Here is a 15,064-nt window from a genome sequence, read left to right as displayed (position 1 = left end):
TTTGGAAAGGTATTGAAGTGGTCTACAAGATCTGTACATAGGTTAAAAGATCAAAGTCACTTTTAGTGTAGTAAATGGCCTCTGAATGCATTGTACTCAGGAAACCCTGTCAATTTGAGCATGTGTTTAAAGGGTAAAATGACCCATTATGAAACTTTTTCATCGCCAAGATCCTTGTTATTGTGTCCCAGGGCTTTGGTTTGCTTATTCATGAAGCCCCAATGACATAAGAACGATAATGGATGACCTTGCATTTTCGTCAAAATTTCAACCATGGCCATAGGGACGGGTGAAAAAGCTCAAGTGATGTAGTTGGATGTTCCTTCAAATGGCCATAACTTCGTAGCCATGTGTCCTAGCGTGATGATTAAGACAGTTTTGGAAAGGTATTGAAGTGGTCTACAAGATCTGTACATAGGTTAAAAGATCAAAGTCACTTTTAGTGTAGTAAATGGCCTCTGAATGCATTGTACTCAGGAAACCCTGTCAATTTGAGCATGTGTTTAAAGGGTAAAATGACCCATTATGAAACTTTTTCATCGCCAAGATCCTTGTTATTGTGTCCCAGGGCTTTGGTTTGCTTATTCATGAAGCCCCAATGACATAAGAACGATAATGGATGACCTTGCATTTTCGTCAAAATTTCAACCATGGCCATAGGGACGGGTGAAAAAGCTCAAGTGATGTAGTTGGATGTTCCTTCAAATGGCCATAACTTCGTAGCCATGTGTCCTAGCGTGATGATTAAGACAGTTTTGGAAAGGTATTGAAGTGGTCTACAAGATCTGTACATAGGTTAAAAGATCAAAGTCACTTTTAGTGTAGTAAATGGCCTCTGAATGCATTGTACTCAGGAAACCCTGTCAATTTGAGCATGTGTTTAAAGGGTAAAATGACCCATTATGAAACTTTTTCATCGCCAAGATCCTTGTTATTGTGTCCCAGGGCTTTGGTTTGCTTATTCATGAAGCCCCAATGACATAAGAACGATAATGGATGACCTTGCATTTTCGTCAAAATTTCAACCATGGCCATAGGGACGGGTGAAAAGCTCAAGTGATGTAGTTGGATGTTCCTTCAAATGGCCATAACTTCGTAGCCATGTGTCCTAGCGTGATGATTAAGACAGTTTTGGAAAGGTATTGAAGTGGTCTACAAGATCTGTACATAGGTTAAAAGATCAAAGTCACTTTTAGTGTAGTAAATGGCCTCTGAATGCATTGTACTCAGGAAACCCTGTCAATTTGAGCATGTGTTTAAAGGGTAAAATGACCCATTATGAAACTTTTTCATCGCCAAGATCCTTGTTATTGTGTCCCAGGGCTTTGGTTTGCTTATTCATGAAGCCCCAATGACATAAGAACGATAATGGATGACCTTGCATTTTCGTCAAAATTTCAACCATGGCCATAGGGACGGGTGAAAAGCTCAAGTGATGTAGTTGGATGTTCCTTCAAATGGCCATAACTTCGTAGCCATGTGTCCTAGCGTGATGATTAAGACAGTTTTGGAAAGGTATTGAAGTGGTCTACAAGATCTGTACATAGGTTAAAAGATCAAAGTCACTTTTAGTGTAGTAAATGGCCTCTGAATGCATTGTACTCAGGAAACCCTGTCAATTTGAGCATGTGTTTAAAGGGTAAAATGACCCATTATGAAACTTTTTCATCGCCAAGATCCTTGTTATTGTGTCCCAGGGCTTTGGTTTGCTTATTCATGAAGCCCCAATGACATAAGAACGATAATGGATGACCTTGCATTTTCGTCAAAATTTCAACCATGGCCATAGGGACGGGTGAAAAAGCTCAAGTGATGTAGTTGGATGTTCCTTCAAATGGCCATAACTTCGTAGCCATGTGTCCTAGCGTGATGATTAAGACAGTTTTGGAAAGGTATTGAAGTGGTCTACAAGATCTGTACATAGGTTAAAAGATCAAAGTCACTTTTAGTGTAGTAAATGGCCTCTGAATGCATTGTACTCAGGAAACCCTGTCAATTTGAGCATGTGTTTAAAGGGTAAAATGACCCATTATGAAACTTTTTCATCGCCAAGATCCTTGTTATTGTGTCCCAGGGCTTTGGTTTGCTTATTCATGAAGCCCCAATGACATAAGAACGATAATGGATGACCTTGCATTTTCGTCAAAATTTCAACCATGGCCATAGGGACGGGTGAAAAGCTCAAGTGATGTAGTTGGATGTTCCTTCAAATGGCCATAACTTCGTAGCCATGTGTCCTAGCGTGATGATTAAGACAGTTTTGGAAAGGTATTGAAGTGGTCTACAAGATCTGTACATAGGTTAAAAGATCAAAGTCACTTTTAGTGTAGTAAATGGCCTCTGAATGCATTGTACTCAGGAAACCCTGTCAATTTGAGCATGTGTTTAAAGGGTAAAATGACCCATTATGAAACTTTTTCATCGCCAAGATCCTTGTTATTGTGTCCCAGGGCTTTGGTTTGCTTATTCATGAAGCCCCAATGACATAAGAACGATAATGGATGACCTTGCATTTTCGTCAAAATTTCAACCATGGCCATAGGGACGGGTGAGAAAGCTCAAGTGATGTAGTTGGATGTTCCTTCAAATGGCCATAACTTCGTAGCCATGTGTCCTAGCGTGATGATTAAGACAGTTTTGGAAAGGTATTGAAGTGGTCTACAAGATCTGTACATAGGTTAAAAGATCAAAGTCACTTTTAGTGTAGTAAATGGCCTCTGAATGCATTGTACTCAGGAAACCCTGTCAATTTGAGCATGTGTTTAAAGGGTAAAATGACCCATTATGAAACTTTTTCATCGCCAAGATCCTTGTTATTGTGTCCCAGGGCTTTGGTTTGCTTATTCATGAAGCCCCAATGACATAAGAACGATAATGGATGACCTTGCATTTTCGTCAAAATTTCAACCATGGCCATAGGGACGGGTGAGAAAGCTCAAGTGATGTAGTTGGATGTTCCTTCAAATGGCCATAACTTCGTAGCCATGTGTCCTAGCGTGATGATTAAGACAGTTTTGGAAAGGTATTGAAGTGGTCTACAAGATCTGTACATAGGTTAAAAGATCAAAGTCACTTTTAGTGTAGTAAATGGCCTCTGAATGCATTGTACTCAGGAAACCCTGTCAATTTGAGCATGTGTTTAAAGGGTAAAATGACCCATTATGAAACTTTTTCATCGCCAAGATCCTTGTTATTGTGTCCCAGGGCTTTGGTTTGCTTATTCATGAAGCCCCAATGACATAAGAACGATAATGGATGACCTTGCATTTTCGTCAAAATTTCAACCATGGCCATAGGGACGGGTGAAAAGCTCAAGTGATGTAGTTGGATGTTCCTTCAAATGGCCATAACTTCGTAGCCATGTGTCCTAGCGTGATGATTAAGACAGTTTTGGAAAGGTATTGAAGTGGTCTACAAGATCTGTACATAGGTTAAAAGATCAAAGTCACTTTTAGTGTAGTAAATGGCCTCTGAATGCATTGTACTCAGGAAACCCTGTCAATTTGAGCATGTGTTTAAAGGGTAAAATGACCCATTATGAAACTTTTTCATCGCCAAGATCCTTGTTATTGTGTCCCAGGGCTTTGGTTTGCTTATTCATGAAGCCCCAATGACATAAGAACGATAATGGATGACCTTGCATTTTCGTCAAAATTTCAACCATGGCCATAGGGACGGGTGAGAAAGCTCAAGTGATGTAGTTGGATGTTCCTTCAAATGGCCATAACTTCGTAGCCATGTGTCCTAGCGTGATGATTAAGACAGTTTTGGAAAGGTATTGAAGTGGTCTACAAGATCTGTACATAGGTTAAAAGATCAAAGTCACTTTTAGTGTAGTAAATGGCCTCTGAATGCATTGTACTCAGGAAACCCTGTCAATTTGAGCATGTGTTTAAAGGGTAAAATGACCCATTATGAAACTTTTTCATCGCCAAGATCCTTGTTATTGTGTCCCAGGGCTTTGGTTTGCTTATTCATGAAGCCCCAATGACATAAGAACGATAATGGATGACCTTGCATTTTCGTCAAAATTTCAACCATGGCCATAGGGACGGGTGAGAAAGCTCAAGTGATGTAGTTGGATGTTCCTTCAAATGGCCATAACTTCGTAGCCATGTGTCCTAGCGTGATGATTAAGACAGTTTTGGAAAGGTATTGAAGTGGTCTACAAGATCTGTACATAGGTTAAAAGATCAAAGTCACTTTTAGTGTAGTAAATGGCCTCTGAATGCATTGTACTCAGGAAACCCTGTCAATTTGAGCATGTGTTTAAAGGGTAAAATGACCCATTATGAAACTTTTTCATCGCCAAGATCCTTGTTATTGTGTCCCAGGGCTTTGGTTTGCTTATTCATGAAGCCCCAATGACATAAGAACGATAATGGATGACCTTGCATTTTCGTCAAAATTTCAACCATGGCCATAGGGACGGGTGCTCAAAGCTCAAGTGATGTAGTTGGATGTTCCTTCAAATGGCCATAACTTCGTAGCCATGTGTCCTAGCGTGATGATTAAGACAGTTTTGGAAAGGTATTGAAGTGGTCTACAAGATCTGTACATAGGTTTAAAGATCAAAGTCACTTTTAGTGTAGTAAATGGCCTCTGAATGCATTGTACTCAGGAAACCCTGTCAATTTGAGCATGTGTTTAAAGGGTAAAATGACCCATTATGAAACTTTTTCATCGCCAAGATCCTTGTTATTGTGTCCCAGGGCTTTGGTTTGCTTATTCATGAAGCCCCAATGACATAAGAACGATAATGGATGACCTTGCATTTTCGTCAAAATTTCAACCATGGCCATAGGGACGGGTGAGAAAGCTCAAGTGATGTAGTTGGATGTTCCTTCAAATGGCCATAACTTCGTAGCCATGTGTCCTAGCGTGATGATTAAGACAGTTTTGGAAAGGTATTGAAGTGGTCTACAAGATCTGTACATAGGTTAAAAGATCAAAGTCACTTTTAGTGTAGTAAATGGCCTCTGAATGCATTGTACTCAGGAAACCCTGTCAATTTGAGCATGTGTTTAAAGGGTAAAATGACCCATTATGAAACTTTTTCATCGCCAAGATCCTTGTTATTGTGTCCCAGGGCTTTGGTTTGCTTATTCATGAAGCCCCAATGACATAAGAACGATAATGGATGACCTTGCATTTTCGTCAAAATTTCAACCATGGCCATAGGGACGGGTGAAAAGCTCAAGTGATGTAGTTGGATGTTCCTTCAAATGGCCATAACTTCGTAGCCATGTGTCCTAGCGTGATGATTAAGACAGTTTTGGAAAGGTATTGAAGTGGTCTACAAGATCTGTACATAGGTTAAAAGATCAAAGTCACTTTTAGTGTAGTAAATGGCCTCTGAATGCATTGTACTCAGGAAACCCTGTCAATTTGAGCATGTGTTTAAAGGGTAAAATGACCCATTATGAAACTTTTTCATCGCCAAGATCCTTGTTATTGTGTCCCAGGGCTTTGGTTTGCTTATTCATGAAGCCCCAATGACATAAGAACGATAATGGATGACCTTGCATTTTCGTCAAAATTTCAACCATGGCCATAGGGACGGGTGAGAAAGCTCAAGTGATGTAGTTGGATGTTCCTTCAAATGGCCATAACTTCGTAGCCATGTGTCCTAGCGTGATGATTAAGACAGTTTTGGAAAGGTATTGAAGTGGTCTACAAGATCTGTACATAGGTTAAAAGATCAAAGTCACTTTTAGTGTAGTAAATGGCCTCTGAATGCATTGTACTCAGGAAACCCTGTCAATTTGAGCATGTGTTTAAAGGGTAAAATGACCCATTATGAAACTTTTTCATCGCCAAGATCCTTGTTATTGTGTCCCAGGGCTTTGGTTTGCTTATTCATGAAGCCCCAATGACATAAGAACGATAATGGATGACCTTGCATTTTCGTCAAAATTTCAACCATGGCCATAGGGACGGGTGCTCAAAGCTCAAGTGATGTAGTTGGATGTTCCTTCAAATGGCCATAACTTCGTAGCCATGTGTCCTAGCGTGATGATTAAGACAGTTTTGGAAAGGTATTGAAGTGGTCTACAAGATCTGTACATAGGTTAAAAGATCAAAGTCACTTTTAGTGTAGTAAATGGCCTCTGAATGCATTGTACTCAGGAAACCCTGTCAATTTGAGCATGTGTTTAAAGGGTAAAATGACCCATTATGAAACTTTTTCATCGCCAAGATCCTTGTTATTGTGTCCCAGGGCTTTGGTTTGCTTATTCATGAAGCCCCAATGACATAAGAACGATAATGGATGACCTTGCATTTTCGTCAAAATTTCAACCATGGCCATAGGGACGGGTGAGAAAGCTCAAGTGATGTAGTTGGATGTTCCTTCAAATGGCCATAACTTCGTAGCCATGTGTCCTAGCGTGATGATTAAGACAGTTTTGGAAAGGTATTGAAGTGGTCTACAAGATCTGTACATAGGTTAAAAGATCAAAGTCACTTTTAGTGTAGTAAATGGCCTCTGAATGCATTGTACTCAGGAAACCCTGTCAATTTGAGCATGTGTTTAAAGGGTAAAATGACCCATTATGAAACTTTTTCATCGCCAAGATCCTTGTTATTGTGTCCCAGGGCTTTGGTTTGCTTATTCATGAAGCCCCAATGACATAAGAACGATAATGGATGACCTTGCATTTTCGTCAAAATTTCAACCATGGCCATAGGGACGGGTGAAAAGCTCAAGTGATGTAGTTGGATGTTCCTTCAAATGGCCATAACTTCGTAGCCATGTGTCCTAGCGTGATGATTAAGACAGTTTTGGAAAGGTATTGAAGTGGTCTACAAGATCTGTACATAGGTTAAAAGATCAAAGTCACTTTTAGTGTAGTAAATGGCCTCTGAATGCATTGTACTCAGGAAACCCTGTCAATTTGAGCATGTGTTTAAAGGGTAAAATGACCCATTATGAAACTTTTTCATCGCCAAGATCCTTGTTATTGTGTCCCAGGGCTTTGGTTTGCTTATTCATGAAGCCCCAATGACATAAGAACGATAATGGATGACCTTGCATTTTCGTCAAAATTTCAACCATGGCCATAGGGACGGGTGAGAAAGCTCAAGTGATGTAGTTGGATGTTCCTTCAAATGGCCATAACTTCGTAGCCATGTGTCCTAGCGTGATGATTAAGACAGTTTTGGAAAGGTATTGAAGTGGTCTACAAGATCTGTACATAGGTTAAAGATCAAAGTCACTTTTAGTGTAGTAAATGGCCTCTGAATGCATTGTACTCAGGAAACCCTGTCAATTTGAGCATGTGTTTAAAGGGTAAAATGACCCATTATGAAACTTTTTCATCGCCAAGATCCTTGTTATTGTGTCCCAGGGCTTTGGTTTGCTTATTCATGAAGCCCCAATGACATAAGAACGATAATGGATGACCTTGCATTTTCGTCAAAATTTCAACCATGGCCATAGGGACGGGTGAAAAGCTCAAGTGATGTAGTTGGATGTTCCTTCAAATGGCCATAACTTCGTAGCCATGTGTCCTAGCGTGATGATTAAGACAGTTTTGGAAAGGTATTGAAGTGGTCTACAAGATCTGTACATAGGTTAAAAGATCAAAGTCACTTTTAGTGTAGTAAATGGCCTCTGAATGCATTGTACTCAGGAAACCCTGTCAATTTGAGCATGTGTTTAAAGGGTAAAATGACCCATTATGAAACTTTTTCATCGCCAAGATCCTTGTTATTGTGTCCCAGGGCTTTGGTTTGCTTATTCATGAAGCCCCAATGACATAAGAACGATAATGGATGACCTTGCATTTTCGTCAAAATTTCAACCATGGCCATAGGGACGGGTGAGAAAGCTCAAGTGATGTAGTTGGATGTTCCTTCAAATGGCCATAACTTCGTAGCCATGTGTCCTAGCGTGATGATTAAGACAGTTTTGGAAAGGTATTGAAGTGGTCTACAAGATCTGTACATAGGTTAAAAGATCAAAGTCACTTTTAGTGTAGTAAATGGCCTCTGAATGCATTGTACTCAGGAAACCCTGTCAATTTGAGCATGTGTTTAAAGGGTAAAATGACCCATTATGAAACTTTTTCATCGCCAAGATCCTTGTTATTGTGTCCCAGGGCTTTGGTTTGCTTATTCATGAAGCCCCAATGACATAAGAACGATAATGGATGACCTTGCATTTTCGTCAAAATTTCAACCATGGCCATAGGGACGGGTGAGAAAGCTCAAGTGATGTAGTTGGATGTTCCTTCAAATGGCCATAACTTCGTAGCCATGTGTCCTAGCGTGATGATTAAGACAGTTTTGGAAAGGTATTGAAGTGGTCTACAAGATCTGTACATAGGTTAAAAGATCAAAGTCACTTTTAGTGTAGTAAATGGCCTCTGAATGCATTGTACTCAGGAAACCCTGTCAATTTGAGCATGTGTTTAAAGGGTAAAATGACCCATTATGAAACTTTTTCATCGCCAAGATCCTTGTTATTGTGTCCCAGGGCTTTGGTTTGCTTATTCATGAAGCCCCAATGACATAAGAACGATAATGGATGACCTTGCATTTTCGTCAAAATTTCAACCATGGCCATAGGGACGGGTGAAAAGCTCAAGTGATGTAGTTGGATGTTCCTTCAAATGGCCATAACTTCGTAGCCATGTGTCCTAGCGTGATGATTAAGACAGTTTTGGAAAGGTATTGAAGTGGTCTACAAGATCTGTACATAGGTTAAAAGATCAAAGTCACTTTTAGTGTAGTAAATGGCCTCTGAATGCATTGTACTCAGGAAACCCTGTCAATTTGAGCATGTGTTTAAAGGGTAAAATGACCCATTATGAAACTTTTTCATCGCCAAGATCCTTGTTATTGTGTCCCAGGGCTTTGGTTTGCTTATTCATGAAGCCCCAATGACATAAGAACGATAATGGATGACCTTGCATTTTCGTCAAAATTTCAACCATGGCCATAGGGACGGGTGAAAAGCTCAAGTGATGTAGTTGGATGTTCCTTCAAATGGCCATAACTTCGTAGCCATGTGTCCTAGCGTGATGATTAAGACAGTTTTGGAAAGGTATTGAAGTGGTCTACAAGATCTGTACATAGGTTAAAAGATCAAAGTCACTTTTAGTGTAGTAAATGGCCTCTGAATGCATTGTACTCAGGAAACCCTGTCAATTTGAGCATGTGTTTAAAGGGTAAAATGACCCATTATGAAACTTTTTCATCGCCAAGATCCTTGTTATTGTGTCCCAGGGCTTTGGTTTGCTTATTCATGAAGCCCCAATGACATAAGAACGATAATGGATGACCTTGCATTTTCGTCAAAATTTCAACCATGGCCATAGGGACGGGTGAAAAAGCTCAAGTGATGTAGTTGGATGTTCCTTCAAATGGCCATAACTTCGTAGCCATGTGTCCTAGCGTGATGATTAAGACAGTTTTGGAAAGGTATTGAAGTGGTCTACAAGATCTGTACATAGGTTAAAAGATCAAAGTCACTTTTAGTGTAGTAAATGGCCTCTGAATGCATTGTACTCAGGAAACCCTGTCAATTTGAGCATGTGTTTAAAGGGTAAAATGACCCATTATGAAACTTTTTCATCGCCAAGATCCTTGTTATTGTGTCCCAGGGCTTTGGTTTGCTTATTCATGAAGCCCCAATGACATAAGAACGATAATGGATGACCTTGCATTTTCGTCAAAATTTCAACCATGGCCATAGGGACGGGTGAAAAGCTCAAGTGATGTAGTTGGATGTTCCTTCAAATGGCCATAACTTCGTAGCCATGTGTCCTAGCGTGATGATTAAGACAGTTTTGGAAAGGTATTGAAGTGGTCTACAAGATCTGTACATAGGTTAAAAGATCAAAGTCACTTTTAGTGTAGTAAATGGCCTCTGAATGCATTGTACTCAGGAAACCCTGTCAATTTGAGCATGTGTTTAAAGGGTAAAATGACCCATTATGAAACTTTTTCATCGCCAAGATCCTTGTTATTGTGTCCCAGGGCTTTGGTTTGCTTATTCATGAAGCCCCAATGACATAAGAACGATAATGGATGACCTTGCATTTTCGTCAAAATTTCAACCATGGCCATAGGGACGGGTGCTCAAAGCTCAAGTGATGTAGTTGGATGTTCCTTCAAATGGCCATAACTTCGTAGCCATGTGTCCTAGCGTGATGATTAAGACAGTTTTGGAAAGGTATTGAAGTGGTCTACAAGATCTGTACATAGGTTAAAAGATCAAAGTCACTTTTAGTGTAGTAAATGGCCTCTGAATGCATTGTACTCAGGAAACCCTGTCAATTTGAGCATGTGTTTAAAGGGTAAAATGACCCATTATGAAACTTTTTCATCGCCAAGATCCTTGTTATTGTGTCCCAGGGCTTTGGTTTGCTTATTCATGAAGCCCCAATGACATAAGAACGATAATGGATGACCTTGCATTTTCGTCAAAATTTCAACCATGGCCATAGGGACGGGTGAGAAAGCTCAAGTGATGTAGTTGGATGTTCCTTCAAATGGCCATAACTTCGTAGCCATGTGTCCTAGCGTGATGATTAAGACAGTTTTGGAAAGGTATTGAAGTGGTCTACAAGATCTGTACATAGGTTAAAAGATCAAAGTCACTTTTAGTGTAGTAAATGGCCTCTGAATGCATTGTACTCAGGAAACCCTGTCAATTTGAGCATGTGTTTAAAGGGTAAAATGACCCATTATGAAACTTTTTCATCGCCAAGATCCTTGTTATTGTGTCCCAGGGCTTTGGTTTGCTTATTCATGAAGCCCCAATGACATAAGAACGATAATGGATGACCTTGCATTTTCGTCAAAATTTCAACCATGGCCATAGGGACGGGTGAGAAAGCTCAAGTGATGTAGTTGGATGTTCCTTCAAATGGCCATAACTTCGTAGCCATGTGTCCTAGCGTGATGATTAAGACAGTTTTGGAAAGGTATTGAAGTGGTCTACAAGATCTGTACATAGGTTAAAAGATCAAAGTCACTTTTAGTGTAGTAAATGGCCTCTGAATGCATTGTACTCAGGAAACCCTGTCAATTTGAGCATGTGTTTAAAGGGTAAAATGACCCATTATGAAACTTTTTCATCGCCAAGATCCTTGTTATTGTGTCCCAGGGCTTTGGTTTGCTTATTCATGAAGCCCCAATGACATAAGAACGATAATGGATGACCTTGCATTTTCGTCAAAATTTCAACCATGGCCATAGGGACGGGTGAAAAGCTCAAGTGATGTAGTTGGATGTTCCTTCAAATGGCCATAACTTCGTAGCCATGTGTCCTAGCGTGATGATTAAGACAGTTTTGGAAAGGTATTGAAGTGGTCTACAAGATCTGTACATAGGTTAAAAGATCAAAGTCACTTTTAGTGTAGTAAATGGCCTCTGAATGCATTGTACTCAGGAAACCCTGTCAATTTGAGCATGTGTTTAAAGGGTAAAATGACCCATTATGAAACTTTTTCATCGCCAAGATCCTTGTTATTGTGTCCCAGGGCTTTGGTTTGCTTATTCATGAAGCCCCAATGACATAAGAACGATAATGGATGACCTTGCATTTTCGTCAAAATTTCAACCATGGCCATAGGGACGGGTGAGAAAGCTCAAGTGATGTAGTTGGATGTTCCTTCAAATGGCCATAACTTCGTAGCCATGTGTCCTAGCGTGATGATTAAGACAGTTTTGGAAAGGTATTGAAGTGGTCTACAAGATCTGTACATAGGTTAAAAGATCAAAGTCACTTTTAGTGTAGTAAATGGCCTCTGAATGCATTGTACTCAGGAAACCCTGTCAATTTGAGCATGTGTTTAAAGGGTAAAATGACCCATTATGAAACTTTTTCATCGCCAAGATCCTTGTTATTGTGTCCCAGGGCTTTGGTTTGCTTATTCATGAAGCCCCAATGACATAAGAACGATAATGGATGACCTTGCATTTTCGTCAAAATTTCAACCATGGCCATAGGGACGGGTGCTCAAAGCTCAAGTGATGTAGTTGGATGTTCCTTCAAATGGCCATAACTTCGTAGCCATGTGTCCTAGCGTGATGATTAAGACAGTTTTGGAAAGGTATTGAAGTGGTCTACAAGATCTGTACATAGGTTAAAAGATCAAAGTCACTTTTAGTGTAGTAAATGGCCTCTGAATGCATTGTACTCAGGAAACCCTGTCAATTTGAGCATGTGTTTAAAGGGTAAAATGACCCATTATGAAACTTTTTCATCGCCAAGATCCTTGTTATTGTGTCCCAGGGCTTTGGTTTGCTTATTCATGAAGCCCCAATGACATAAGAACGATAATGGATGACCTTGCATTTTCGTCAAAATTTCAACCATGGCCATAGGGACGGGTGAGAAAGCTCAAGTGATGTAGTTGGATGTTCCTTCAAATGGCCATAACTTCGTAGCCATGTGTCCTAGCGTGATGATTAAGACAGTTTTGGAAAGGTATTGAAGTGGTCTACAAGATCTGTACATAGGTTAAAAGATCAAAGTCACTTTTAGTGTAGTAAATGGCCTCTGAATGCATTGTACTCAGGAAACCCTGTCAATTTGAGCATGTGTTTAAAGGGTAAAATGACCCATTATGAAACTTTTTCATCGCCAAGATCCTTGTTATTGTGTCCCAGGGCTTTGGTTTGCTTATTCATGAAGCCCCAATGACATAAGAACGATAATGGATGACCTTGCATTTTCGTCAAAATTTCAACCATGGCCATAGGGACGGGTGAAAAGCTCAAGTGATGTAGTTGGATGTTCCTTCAAATGGCCATAACTTCGTAGCCATGTGTCCTAGCGTGATGATTAAGACAGTTTTGGAAAGGTATTGAAGTGGTCTACAAGATCTGTACATAGGTTAAAAGATCAAAGTCACTTTTAGTGTAGTAAATGGCCTCTGAATGCATTGTACTCAGGAAACCCTGTCAATTTGAGCATGTGTTTAAAGGGTAAAATGACCCATTATGAAACTTTTTCATCGCCAAGATCCTTGTTATTGTGTCCCAGGGCTTTGGTTTGCTTATTCATGAAGCCCCAATGACATAAGAACGATAATGGATGACCTTGCATTTTCGTCAAAATTTCAACCATGGCCATAGGGACGGGTGAGAAAGCTCAAGTGATGTAGTTGGATGTTCCTTCAAATGGCCATAACTTCGTAGCCATGTGTCCTAGCGTGATGATTAAGACAGTTTTGGAAAGGTATTGAAGTGGTCTACAAGATCTGTACATAGGTTAAAAGATCAAAGTCACTTTTAGTGTAGTAAATGGCCTCTGAATGCATTGTACTCAGGAAACCCTGTCAATTTGAGCATGTGTTTAAAGGGTAAAATGACCCATTATGAAACTTTTTCATCGCCAAGATCCTTGTTATTGTGTCCCAGGGCTTTGGTTTGCTTATTCATGAAGCCCCAATGACATAAGAACGATAATGGATGACCTTGCATTTTCGTCAAAATTTCAACCATGGCCATAGGGACGGGTGAAAAAGCTCAAGTGATGTAGTTGGATGTTCCTTCAAATGGCCATAACTTCGTAGCCATGTGTCCTAGCGTGATGATTAAGACAGTTTTGGAAAGGTATTGAAGTGGTCTACAAGATCTGTACATAGGTTAAAAGATCAAAGTCACTTTTAGTGTAGTAAATGGCCTCTGAATGCATTGTACTCAGGAAACCCTGTCAATTTGAGCATGTGTTTAAAGGGTAAAATGACCCATTATGAAACTTTTTCATCGCCAAGATCCTTGTTATTGTGTCCCAGGGCTTTGGTTTGCTTATTCATGAAGCCCCAATGACATAAGAACGATAATGGATGACCTTGCATTTTCGTCAAAATTTCAACCATGGCCATAGGGACGGGTGAAAAGCTCAAGTGATGTAGTTGGATGTTCCTTCAAATGGCCATAACTTCGTAGCCATGTGTCCTAGCGTGATGATTAAGACAGTTTTGGAAAGGTATTGAAGTGGTCTACAAGATCTGTACATAGGTTAAAGATCAAAGTCACTTTTAGTGTAGTAAATGGCCTCTGAATGCATTGTACTCAGGAAACCCTGTCAATTTGAGCATGTGTTTAAAGGGTAAAATGACCCATTATGAAACTTTTTCATCGCCAAGATCCTTGTTATTGTGTCCCAGGGCTTTGGTTTGCTTATTCATGAAGCCCCAATGACATAAGAACGATAATGGATGACCTTGCATTTTCGTCAAAATTTCAACCATGGCCATAGGGACGGGTGAAAAAGCTCAAGTGATGTAGTTGGATGTTCCTTCAAATGGCCATAACTTCGTAGCCATGTGTCCTAGCGTGATGATTAAGACAGTTTTGGAAAGGTATTGAAGTGGTCTACAAGATCTGTACATAGGTTAAAAGATCAAAGTCACTTTTAGTGTAGTAAATGGCCTCTGAATGCATTGTACTCAGGAAACCCTGTCAATTTGAGCATGTGTTTAAAGGGTAAAATGACCCATTATGAAACTTTTTCATCGCCAAGATCCTTGTTATTGTGTCCCAGGGCTTTGGTTTGCTTATTCATGAAGCCCCAATGACATAAGAACGATAATGGATGACCTTGCATTTTCGTCAAAATTTCAACCATGGCCATAGGGACGGGTGAAAAGCTCAAGTGATGTAGTTGGATGTTCCTTCAAATGGCCATAACTTCGTAGCCATGTGTCCTAGCGTGATGATTAAGACAGTTTTGGAAAGGTATTGAAGTGGTCTACAAGATCTGTACATAGGTTAAAAGATCAAAGTCACTTTTAGTGTAGTAAATGGCCTCTGAATGCATTGTACTCAGGAAACCCTGTCAATTTGAGCATGTGTTTAAAGGGTAAAATGACCCATTATGAAACTTTTTCATCGCCAAGATCCTTGTTATTGTGTCCCAGGGCTTTGGTTTGCTTATTCATGAAGCCCCAATGACATAAGAACGATAATGGATGACCTTGCATTTTCGTCAAAATTTCAACCATGGCCATAGGGACGGGTGAAAAAGCTCAAGTGATGTAGTTGGATGTTCCTTCAAATGGCCATAACTTCGTAGCCATGTGTCCTAGCGTGATGATTAAGA

This window comes from Anopheles arabiensis (assembly GCF_016920715.1).
Source record: "Anopheles arabiensis isolate DONGOLA chromosome X unlocalized genomic scaffold, AaraD3 X_pericentromeric_contig0051, whole genome shotgun sequence".
NCBI classification, from domain to species: Eukaryota; Metazoa; Arthropoda; class Insecta; order Diptera; family Culicidae; genus Anopheles; species Anopheles arabiensis.
Note: the sequence above shows the minus strand (reverse complement) of the source record.